Raw genomic sequence first — 11,140 nt, 5'->3', positions numbered from 1 at the left:
AAGCCACAAGGATTCTCCGATGGGCGGAAAATCACGTCTTAGCACTGTCAGCAGTGTTCATTCCCGGGAGTGGACAACTGGGAAGCAGACTTCCTCAGCAGACACGACCTACACCCGGGAGAGTGGGGACTTCATCCAGAAGTCTTCCAACTGTTGGTAAACCGTTGGGAAAGGCCACAGGTGGACATGATGGTGTCCCGCCTAAACAAAAAACTAGATATTGCGCCAGGTCAAGGGACCCTCAGGCAATAGCTGTGGACGCTCTAGTGACACCGTGGGTGTACCAGTCGGTTTATGTATTCCCTCCTCTGCCTCTCATACCAAAGGTACTGAGAATAATAAGAAAACGAGGAGTAAGAACGATACTCGTGGTTCCGGATGGGCCACGAAGAGCTTGGTACCCAGAACTTCAAGAAATGATATCAGAGGACCCATGGCCTCTACCGCTCAGACAGGATCTGCTACAGCAGGGGCCCTGTCTGTTCCAAGACTTACCGCGGCTGCGTTTAACGGCATGGCGGTTGAATTCCGGATCCTAAAGGAAAAGGGCATTCCGGAGGAAGTCATTCCTACGCTGATAAAAGCCAGGAAAGAAGTAACCGCAAACCATTATCACCGTATTTGGCGAAAATATGTTGCGTGGTGTGAGGCCAGGAAGGCCCCAACAGAGGAATTTCAGCTGGGTCGTTTTCTGCACTTCCTACAGTCAGGAGTGACTATGGGCCTAAACTTGGGTTCCATTAAGGTCCAGATTTCGGCTCTGTCGATTTTCTTCCAGAAAGAACTGGCTTCACTGCCTGGAGTTCAGACATTTGTAAAGGGAGTGCTACATATTCAGCCCCCTTTTGTGCCTCCTGTGGCACCTTGGGATCTCAACGTGGTGTTGCGTTTCTTAAAATCACATTGGTTTGAGCCACTTAATACTGTGGATTTGAAATATCTCACGTGGAAAGTGGTCATGTTATTGGCCTTGGCTTCGGCCAGGCGTGTGTCAGAATTGGCGGCTTTGTCATGTAAAAGCCCTTATCTGACTTTCCATATGGATAGGGCAGAATTGAGGACTCGTCCCCAGTTTCTCCCTAAGGTGGTATCAGCTTTTCACTTGAACCAACCTATTGTAGTGCCTGCGGCTACTAGGGACTTGGAAGATTCCAAGTTACTGGACGTAGTCAGGGCCTTAAAAATTTATATTTCCAGGACGGCTGGAGTCAGGAAAACTGACTCGCTTTTTATCCTGTAGGCACCCAACAAAATAGGTGCTCCTGCTTCTAAGCAGACTATTGCTCGCTGAGTTTGTAGCACAATTCAGCTGGAGCATTCTGCGGCTGGATTGCCGCATCCTAAATCAGTAAAAGCCCATTCCACAAGGAAAGTGGGCTCATCTTGGGCGGCTGCCCGAGGGGTCTCGGCTTTACAACTTTGCCGAGCTGCAACTTGGTCAGGGGCAAACACGTTTGCTAAATTCTACAAATTTGATACCCTGGCTGAGGAGGACCTTGAGTTCTCTCATTCGGTGCTGCAGAGTCATCCGCACTCTCCCGCCCGTTTGGGAGCTTTGGTATAATCCCCATGGTCCTTACGGAGTTCCCAGCATCCACTAGGACGTCAGAGAAAATAAGATTTTACTCACCGGTAAATCTATTTCTCGTAGTCCGTAGTGGATGCTGGGCGCCCATCCCAAGTGCGGATTGTCTTCAATACTTGTATGTAGTTATTGCCTAACTAAGGGTTATTGTTGAGCCATCTGTTGAGAGGCTCAGTTATATTTCATACTGTTAACTGGGTATAGTATCACGAGTTATACGGTGTGATTGGTGTGGCTGGTATGAGTCTTACCCGGGATTCAAAATCCTTCCTTATTGTATCAGCTCTTCCGGGCACAGTATCCTAACTGAGGTCTGGAGGAGGGTCATAGTGGGAGGAGCCAGTGCACACCAGATAGTACCTAATCTTTCTTTTAGAGTGCCCAGTCTCCTGCGGAGCCCTTCTATTCCCCATGGTCCTTACGGAGTGCCCAGCATCCACTACGGACTACGAGAAATAGATTTACCGGTGAGTAAAATCTTATTTTTTTCCCAGATTGTAAGTCATATGTGTACCAAGTTTGGTGTCAATTGCTCCAGGCATTCCAGAGTTATGCAGGAACACACACATGTTCATTTATATATATATATATAGATATAGGGGAGAGGAGGGGAGGGAGGGGGTGGTGGAATTACTTCCTTGCCCTGGGTGACAGGAATCCTAGTTTCAGCCCTGACCAGGCACATTGTTTTCATCAATAGTTTCAGATTCTTGCAATGGTATTTATACCTATTCATGATTCGGGGTTGGGTGGCAAGTTGCAGCAGTGGATTCTTAATTACCTTAGCAATTCAGTATTGCTCTAGTGCTGGGACAGCTGCTCTGAAAAGCAGCTGTCCCTGTGATCCTTAATACTGCTACCAAAGTAGCAGTGTCACTTACCGGTGCTGTAGCAGCCTTCTGTGCATGTGTGACTGGAGGTCATGTACAGTATGCACACAGTGTTAAGGTATTCACTGGAGAGGAGGAGGAGGGATACATTCAGATTCTTCTTTGCAACTCCAGACCTCCTTCCCATTGGAAGGAGAATGTGGCTCCAGAAATCAATGCAATCTAAATACTAGACACACCATTAATAAATGGGCTGTTACTTAAAAGTAGATGTGCACGGACCTCCGTGTTTAGTTTTAGATTGTTTTTTCCATAACCACCCTTTTGTATTTGTTTCAATTTTGCTTTTTTTTTATTTGTTAAAAATAGCTGAAATCATGTAATTTGGAAAAATTGTATGGTTCCTGTATAGTACAGGAGCCAAGGAAGAAAAAAAGAAAGACTACACGTCTTTTCTGGGGCACACTTTTGTAGTAAATTGTGTAATATTATGGTATTTAAAATGTAACTTTTATTAGTATTCCTCTAAGAATAAGGGGCTATGAGGCAAAAATAGAACTAAAACATAATAAAGATGCTATCTATTTATCATAAGGATAATCCAACCAATTTATATAGTTGATTGTACAAGGTAATACAAATCGAACTGACTGGCTCCGTTAAGCAAAAATATATGTGTCTCTCTATTGTTAGAAGAACTGTGATCGAAATTTGACTGATATGAAGGTTTTCTTCTTCTAAAATGATGAAATATGCCTATAATAAATCACACTATAAATGTTCTAGAAGAAAGAAGTATTTCTCTATCTAACAAAGCTGGGCTCACCCTGTTACTTAGGTGAGAATCTCTTTCCATAATCTGAAGTAGATATAGTAAGTTTTGACTGATACTTTGGCTCCAGGTCTGATTATTTTCTGCAGGATAAAAATACCTGCAGTACCAAGTATTCTCTGGTGGTCTCCCAACCAGGTACTGACCTGGCCCACAGTGCTTGGCTTCCAAGATCAGACGAGGTTGGGCATACTCAGTGTGGTTTGACCGCAGGTGAATTTATCCTGCTTTATAATGCCCGGAACCAAGTATTGTGTAATGGAAGTTTCAGGAACTCTTTTAAGTCCAGATATTAGTAGCACAACAATATGTGTCGATAATATTGGAGAGGACAAATTATAGATAAGTCCTGAGCCAGAGTTCAGTTTACTGTTAAGCCTGATGCTGTCCCAAAATCCCCATGTTGCACAAAAATTTCAGAAAAATAACAGAAAAAAATGTATATACGTGAAAAGTCACATGGGTATCTGGGAAACTTGGTGCAACAAACAGGTGTGCGGTTATTGCGGAAATGTTGCAAAAAGTGGGGCATCAGACATAAGGATAATATCTCACTGTTAGGTGCAGGGGTAAAGTGCCCCCAAAAATGAAAAAAATGAAAAAAATTAAAAAAGATGAAAATAATGAAAAAAGTATATATGAGATGAATCCTGAAACAGAGTTTGGTTTTACTGACAAACCGGACGTTGTTCCATTGTTGCCATGTTTTACACGTATTTCAGGTCAAAATACTTGGTATAATTGAATGGTCACAAAGGTACCTGAGAAGCTTGGTGCAACAAACAGATTTGCAGTTATTGCGGAAAAATTGAAAACAAATGCGGCTTCAAACTTGAAGTAAGATCCTACTGTTAGGTGGAGGGGTGAAATACCCTCCATGGTCAGTGGAGACCGTCACTCGAGATCCATATTGGAGGGTGAGTCCAGCAGAGAGACGCGCCGGTGTCCGCGGTCCGTCGACCGGAAGTTCGGAAACCGGAACCGGAAGTGACGACGTACGTTTCGCTCGTGGAGCTTGTTCACGAAATGCCTGCTCCCTGGTCCTCTGTTGCTGGTTTATAAGGACCTGATAGGTCCTACTGATTGAATAATTGATTGCTGTGATAATTGATTAGGTAATAATGGGCTCTAAGTTATATAGAGGCAAAATTATTATGACTAAATTTATGTCCACTATGCGGTGGTATAATTAAGGCTAGATTTCATAGAATTGGTGTTTATGAAGATGTAAAGGTAGAGAACACCCTTAATGGGGCTAATTAAATGTTTAATTGTAACATATTATACGCACTATTGGAAACATTCAAATGTGCTGGCTATAGCACGGCATTTTTGTTAAATCAGTATACCAGTTATTGAATAGTAATTTACTGTGAATAAGAGTTGAAAATTGCACAAAATGTATGAGTGAGAAGAGGAAAAACAGATTGACAATAAAGGGTAATTTATGATTGTGAATATAAAGATAAATAAATATAAAAATGACAAATATGAAAAAGATCGAGGAGATTAATCTGGCTCTAGGTGAAAATTAATCAAGAAAGTGAAATAAAAATATTAATGTTGATGGAATAATGAATGATGAAGATTATTATTAATAACCGATAAATTGGATAAAATAGGATTGCAATTGTTGTTGTTAAAAATGGCTTGGTTCCTATAATTTGTGTAGAAAAAATGGTGTGTTACATGGGAGGAGCATGTGTAAATATTGTCGAGTGAGGACTAAACGTGAAGTTTGACAGTGATAAGGAGGAATGTGGAATTGTTCAGGGTGGGGTGCGGTGGTGGGGTGATGGAAGCACAGGTTGGCTGGAGTTGAAAACAATGTGTACATTTGTACAGAGGGCAAATGTAAAGTGGAAAATGGGGGAGAAATTGGGGAGGGGGGGAGGGGAGAAGGGGAGAAAGAGGGGGGGGGAAAGGGAGGAGGGATGGGGAAGGGTGAAGGGGGAAAGGAGGGGGCGAAAGAAAAAGGGGGGTAGGTGGAGGAGAGCCTGGGGGGCAAAAAAATTTTTTTTGCATTGAGTGAAGGGGACGGGGAAGAGGAAGAAGAGGGAAAAGGGGTGTGAAAGGGAACTAGTTGCTATGGGGCAGTGGTAAAAGTGGGGGGATAGTGGGGATCTGGTTGGGAGAGGGGGGGGGGGGGTGAAAAAAGAAGAAAGAAGAAGGAAGAAAGAAGAAATTAAAGGGGCAATGTGGGGTGCGAATATAGGGGTGAAATGGGTAGGAAGGGAGATGTAAATAGGATATTCATATAGGCAGAGCGGAATTGGATGATGGTGAATGATAAGGGCAAAAGAAAAGAAAGGGAGGGATTAGGTGTAATTTGAGTATAGAAAAAGTAGGAAGAGTGACTGGTGAAAAGGAGAGAAGCGGTTGTGAAATGTGGTGACTGGGAAGGTTGAGGAGCGGCTGGGTTGTATGATGATGTACATGAGGAGATGGAAAAGAGAGAGAGAAAAGGAGAGAAAAAAAGGGTGGTACTGACTGAAACTATAAACTTAAATAATGAACACGATTGAGGGTTTATTGACTTGGAATTACTCAGGAGAAGAATGTTGAAATATATTGAAAAGGAATTTACAGGAAAACACTGTAGTTGATGTACTCATTAAGACCATTGGGAACTAGAGTATTCAACCGGAAAGTCCATTCACTTTCTTTCTTCAGGAGTGTGGTCATGATATCTCCTCCTCTGATTCCCATTTTAACTTGTTCTAGGCCACAAATTTTTAGGTCCTGCGGGGAGCAGGAATGTTGTTGCAGAAAATGTCTGGAGACTGAGGTTAGTTGCTTCATCCTTTGTTGGTCTCTGTTTGCATTTCTAATGTTGCTCATGTGCTCAAGAGCCCTCTGCTTCAGCATACGTGTGGTGATTCCTACATATTTTAAATTGCACGAACATGATATGCAATAAATTACGTTTGTGCTTTTACAGTTGAAGAAGTCCTTGATTTTGATGGTGTCCCCATATCTATCACTTATTGTTTGAAGGTTGACCATATGTTCACAGATTTTGCAGTTTCCACAAGGGTAGCTTCCTATTGCGTCTCGTGCAGGTCTTGGTGTAAAATGGCTTTTGACGAGCTGGTCTCTCAAATTAGGGGAGCGTCTCCAGCTGAGATCTATCATGTTCTTAAGTTTTTGTGATAAATCATTGTCAGATAGCAGAATAGACCAGTGTCATTGTAAAATAGATTTTATTTCTTTCCATTCATTGCAGAAATCACCCACAAATCGAATGGTCGTATTGTCATTTGTGGTCTTAGAGTCCTGAAAAATTAAAGTCTCCCTTGGTGTATGAAAGCCGACCTTTTTGGCTTTTTTGATGGACCTAGAGCTATAGCCACGTTCTTTCAGTCTCAGTGCCAGTTCTTTACTGCGGGTGGCAAATACATCATCATTTGAACAGTTTCTTCGTAACCGTAGAAATTCCCCTTTGGGAATGTTGGTAATCGTGGGGGGAAAATGGGAACTGGTCTGGTGTAACAGGGTATTCGTGGATGTTTTTTTGCGAAAAATTTCTGTTGAGAGGAAATTACGATCATCTCTATAAATTCGGAGATCCAAAAAGGAAATGCTGTCTGGGTTGCAATCAAAGGTGAACCTGAGATTTAAGTTGTTATTGTTAAGATGATCTATGAAGGAACCAAGTTCCTCTGATGTTCCATTACAGATCAAAAAATGTCGTCTATGTAACGAGTCCATAGAGCGACATGTTGGATATGTTCATCCATGTTGTCTGTGAATACATACTCCCTCTCCCACCAACCCAGGAAGAGGTTCGCATACGTGGGGGCACAAGCCGCCCCCATTGCTGTACCCCTCACCTGGGTGTAGAAGAGGTTGTTGAATGTGAAATAATTTTGATGTAATACAAAATGTAAGAGTCGGAGTAAAAAATGGTGGAATTCCATCATTTCTTCCATTTTGAGAAAATACTCAACAGCTCGTATACCTAGATCATGTCGGATACAGGTATATAGAGCCTCCACATCCAAACTCACCAATAAATGTGTCTCATCTAGTTCGATGGTGTTAATTTTACGAAGGACATCGGTAGTGTCTTTGGTATACGACGGAAGGCTCAGCACATGATCTCTCAGGTGTGTATCTATAAAGATACAGGCTTTCTCAAGTAAGCCTCCATTACCTGATACAATTGGCCGACCTGGAGGGTTATTAAAGTTCTTATGTACCTTCGGTAGAAGGTAAAATGTCGGAGTTCTGGAGTTTGTAACAGATAAAAATTCATGTTCACCCTTGGTTATGCTGCCCGAATTTAGTGCTTGGTCTACAATCTTCATATACTGTTGCGTATAATTGGCTGTGGGATCAAACAGACTTTTTTTATAGCAGGATTGATCATTGAGTTGTTTATTGGCTTCGCTCAAATACATTTCCACTGGCCATATTACGACATTCCCCCCTTTATCAGAAGGTTTGATCAAAATGTCGGTCCATGATTGAATTTCTCTGATGGCTTTGTGTTCATTCTTGGATAAGTTACCTACTGGTTTTGAAAACTTTCTTTTTTGATATAGTTTATCCAGATGGCGGGAAACCAAGTTGGTAAACACCTTGACCTCCGGACAAGTATTGTCATTCGGGAAGAAGGTAGATTTTTTCTTGAGAGTTGTTCTTTTGGATTGTGTGGGTACCGTGGTATCCATGAGTTCTTCCAGGGCTTCTAGAGCTTCTTCTTCCAAAACGGACAGACCGGTTACAGGTAACTTAGAGCCCATTATTACCTAATCAATTATCACAGCAATCAATTATTCAATCAGTAGGACCTATCAGGTCCTTATAAACCAGCAACAGAGGACCAGGGAGCAGGCATTTTGTGAACAAGCTCCACGAGCGAAACGTATGTCGTCACTTCCGGTTCCGGTTTCCGAACTTCCGGTCGACGGACCGCGGACACCGGCGCGTCTCTCTGCTGGACTCACCCTCCAATATGGATCTCGAGTGACGGTCTCCACTGACCATGGGGGGTATTTCACCCCTCCACCTAACAGTAGGATCTTACTTCAAGTTTGAAGCCGCATTTGTTTTCAATTTTTCCGCAATAACTGCAAATCTGTTTGTTGCACCAAGCTTCTCAGGTACCTTTGTGACCATTCAATTATACCAAGTATTTTGACCTGAAATACGTGTAAAACATGGCAACAATGGAACAACGTCCGGTTTGTCAGTAAAACCAAACTCTGTTTCAGGATTCATCTCATATATACTTTTTTCATTATTTTCATTATTTTCATCTTTTTTCATTTTTTTCATTTTTTTCATTTTTGGGGGCACTTTACCCCTGCACCTAACAGTGAGATATTATCCTTATGTCTGATGCCCCACTTTTTGCAACATTTCCGCAATAACCGCACACCTGTTTGTTGCACCAAGTTTCCCAGATACCCATGTGACTTTTCACGTATATACATTTTTTTCTGTTATTTTTCTGAAATTTTTGTGCAACATGGGGATTTTGGGACAGCATCAGGCTTAACAGTAAACTGAACTCAGGACTTATCTATAATTTGTCCTCTCCAATATTATCGACACATATTGTTATGCTACTAATATCTGGACTTAAAAGAGTTCCTGAAACTTCCATTACACAATACTTGGTTCCAGGCATTATAAAGCAGGATAAATTCACCTGCGGTCAAACCACACTGAGTATGCCCAACCTCGTCTGATCTTGGAAGCCAAGCACTGTGGGCCAGGTCAGTACCTGGTTGGGAGACCACCAGAGAATACTTGGTACTGCAGGTATTTTTATCCTGCAGAAAATAATCAGACCTGGAGCCAAAGTATCAGTCAAAACTTACTATATCTACTTCAGATTATGGAAACAGATTCTCACCTAAGTAACAGGGTGAGCCCAGCTTTGTTAGATAGAGAAATACTTCTCTCTTCTAGAACATTTATAGTGTGATTTATTATAGGCATATTTCATCATTTTAGAAGAAGAAAACCTTCATATCAGTCAAATTTCGATCACAGTTCTTCTAACAATAAAGAGACACATATATTTTTGCTTAACGGAGCCAGTCAGTTCGATTTGTATTACCCTGTACAATCAACTATATAAATTGGTTGGATTATCCTTATGATAAATAGATAGCATCTTTATTATGTTTTAGTTCTATTTTTGCCTCATAGCCCCTTATTCTTAGAGGAATACTAATAAAAGTTATATTTTAAATACCATAATATTACACAATTTACTACAAAAGTGTGCCCCAGAAAAGACGTGTAGTCTTTCTTTTTTTCTTCCTTGGCTCCTGTACTATACAGGAACCATACAATTTTTCTGTACTAGTTTACTGAACTACCTCTGGGAGCACCACCAACCTAGTGCCTGTCATGAATTATTCAATTACATGGCCATATGTTGGTTAACGTGATAGTTATAGGTTTATCCTATATCAAATAAATTAGTAAGTTTTCAGATTGAGAGATCCTGTGCAGACTCTATCACCCCCCTTTGTATCATGTAATTTGGACCTGTTTTTGTGCCTACAGCAGGCATGTCCAAACTGCGGCCCTCCAGCTGTTGAGAAACTACGCATACCAGCATGCCCTGACACAGCTTTAGCATTCTCTGACAGCAAAACTGTGTCAGGGCATGCTGGGATATGTAGTTTCACAACAGCTGGAGGGCCGCCGTTTGGACATGCCTGGCCTACAGTGTTATTAACATCAATAACAGTAATTTCCAGTCAAATTTGACTACTTCACAGCTCACAATATTGTTTTCACTAATATTGGCCAAAGGCTACAGCTGGCAGGCTAAACTAAGTGCCAGAGCAGTGGCACAACACAGTTTAAAATACTATTTCTTCACTAACGGCACTATTCAGCCATTTTCAGCTCGAATTTACATTCGACCTATTCAATTCCCCAGCCATTTTGTCGACTGGTCAAAAAATCTGGCACTGGCGAAAACCACGTGTATCGGCAAAGTTTCAGCTGATACACGTGTTTTGGCGAATTCACGGGTGTTTTCGCCCATTTTTGATGCATTTTTCGCCCATGCCGATTTAACAAAAAAAAAAAAAAAAGTGAAATGGCATGGGTGGAAATGGATTAAAAAATCTGGCGAAAATGCCCGCAATTGAATACCCTGTGTTGAATTAGTGCCGCTTATTTGACCAGTTGAAAAAATGGCACTTAATTGAATAACATCTATGAAATATAGTGGCACAGCAGTGGCAGACAGCATGACAGTTTAATAAATTGTACAATCTCATAAAATGTTTTTATTAAGCAAGAACTAGATCAGAGGGGTGAGGCCAGTACAGGTAAGTGGATGTAGAGTATTTAGGTAGTGGAAGCCAGGTAAAGCACTGATTTATTGATTTATTGATTGATTATACTAACAATTTTTTTATACAGAAAAGAAAAACAGAGACATAGGCCTAGCAAACATGTAGTGTGGAAGCCAGTTAAAGCATGCGATTGATTGATTGATTGATTGATTGATGATTGATTATACCAACAGTTATATGTTATGCACACCAGTGCCTGCAGGAATGTACTGGTGTTTGAACTGTTATACACACCAGTGCCTGCAGGAATGTACTGGTGTCTGAACAGAGAGGGATGCAAAACAAATGAACTCACAGACAGACTGGGAAATATGACATAACGTACACAGAAGGTGATAGGGTAACAAAACCAACACAGAGTGAACAGAGAAGCCCAGAGGCTAAGAAACTGGGTGTCTCCCTAGTATTAGAAATGCTCAGATGGAAAAAGCAAGATGTTGTGTTTTAATACGTAGAGAACCCGTAATGCTGTTGCTAAGGGCAACAGCAAAACCCTAAAGGGTTACCAACGAGTGTGGCAGTAAACTCCTTGGTCAGAGATGGAATAATAGACACAAGG

At 41.5% G+C, this 11,140-nt stretch overlaps 2 pseudogenes; one reads left to right on the top strand and one right to left on the bottom strand.

The window, feature by feature from the left end:
• Window positions 1–3,344: 3,344 nt before the first annotated feature.
• Window positions 3,345–3,462, bottom strand: LOC134912632 (5S ribosomal RNA; annotated as a pseudogene).
• Window positions 3,463–8,904: 5,442 nt separating this feature from the next.
• LOC134912631 (5S ribosomal RNA) lies at window positions 8,905–9,022 on the top strand (annotated as a pseudogene).
• The last annotated feature ends 2,118 nt before the right edge of the window (window positions 9,023–11,140 follow it).

This window comes from Pseudophryne corroboree, chromosome 4, assembly GCF_028390025.1.
Source record: "Pseudophryne corroboree isolate aPseCor3 chromosome 4, aPseCor3.hap2, whole genome shotgun sequence".
Taxonomy (NCBI): domain Eukaryota; kingdom Metazoa; phylum Chordata; class Amphibia; order Anura; family Myobatrachidae; genus Pseudophryne; species Pseudophryne corroboree.
The sequence above is the reverse complement of the archived record's forward strand: the minus strand, read 5'-3'. Positions and strand labels throughout refer to the sequence as shown.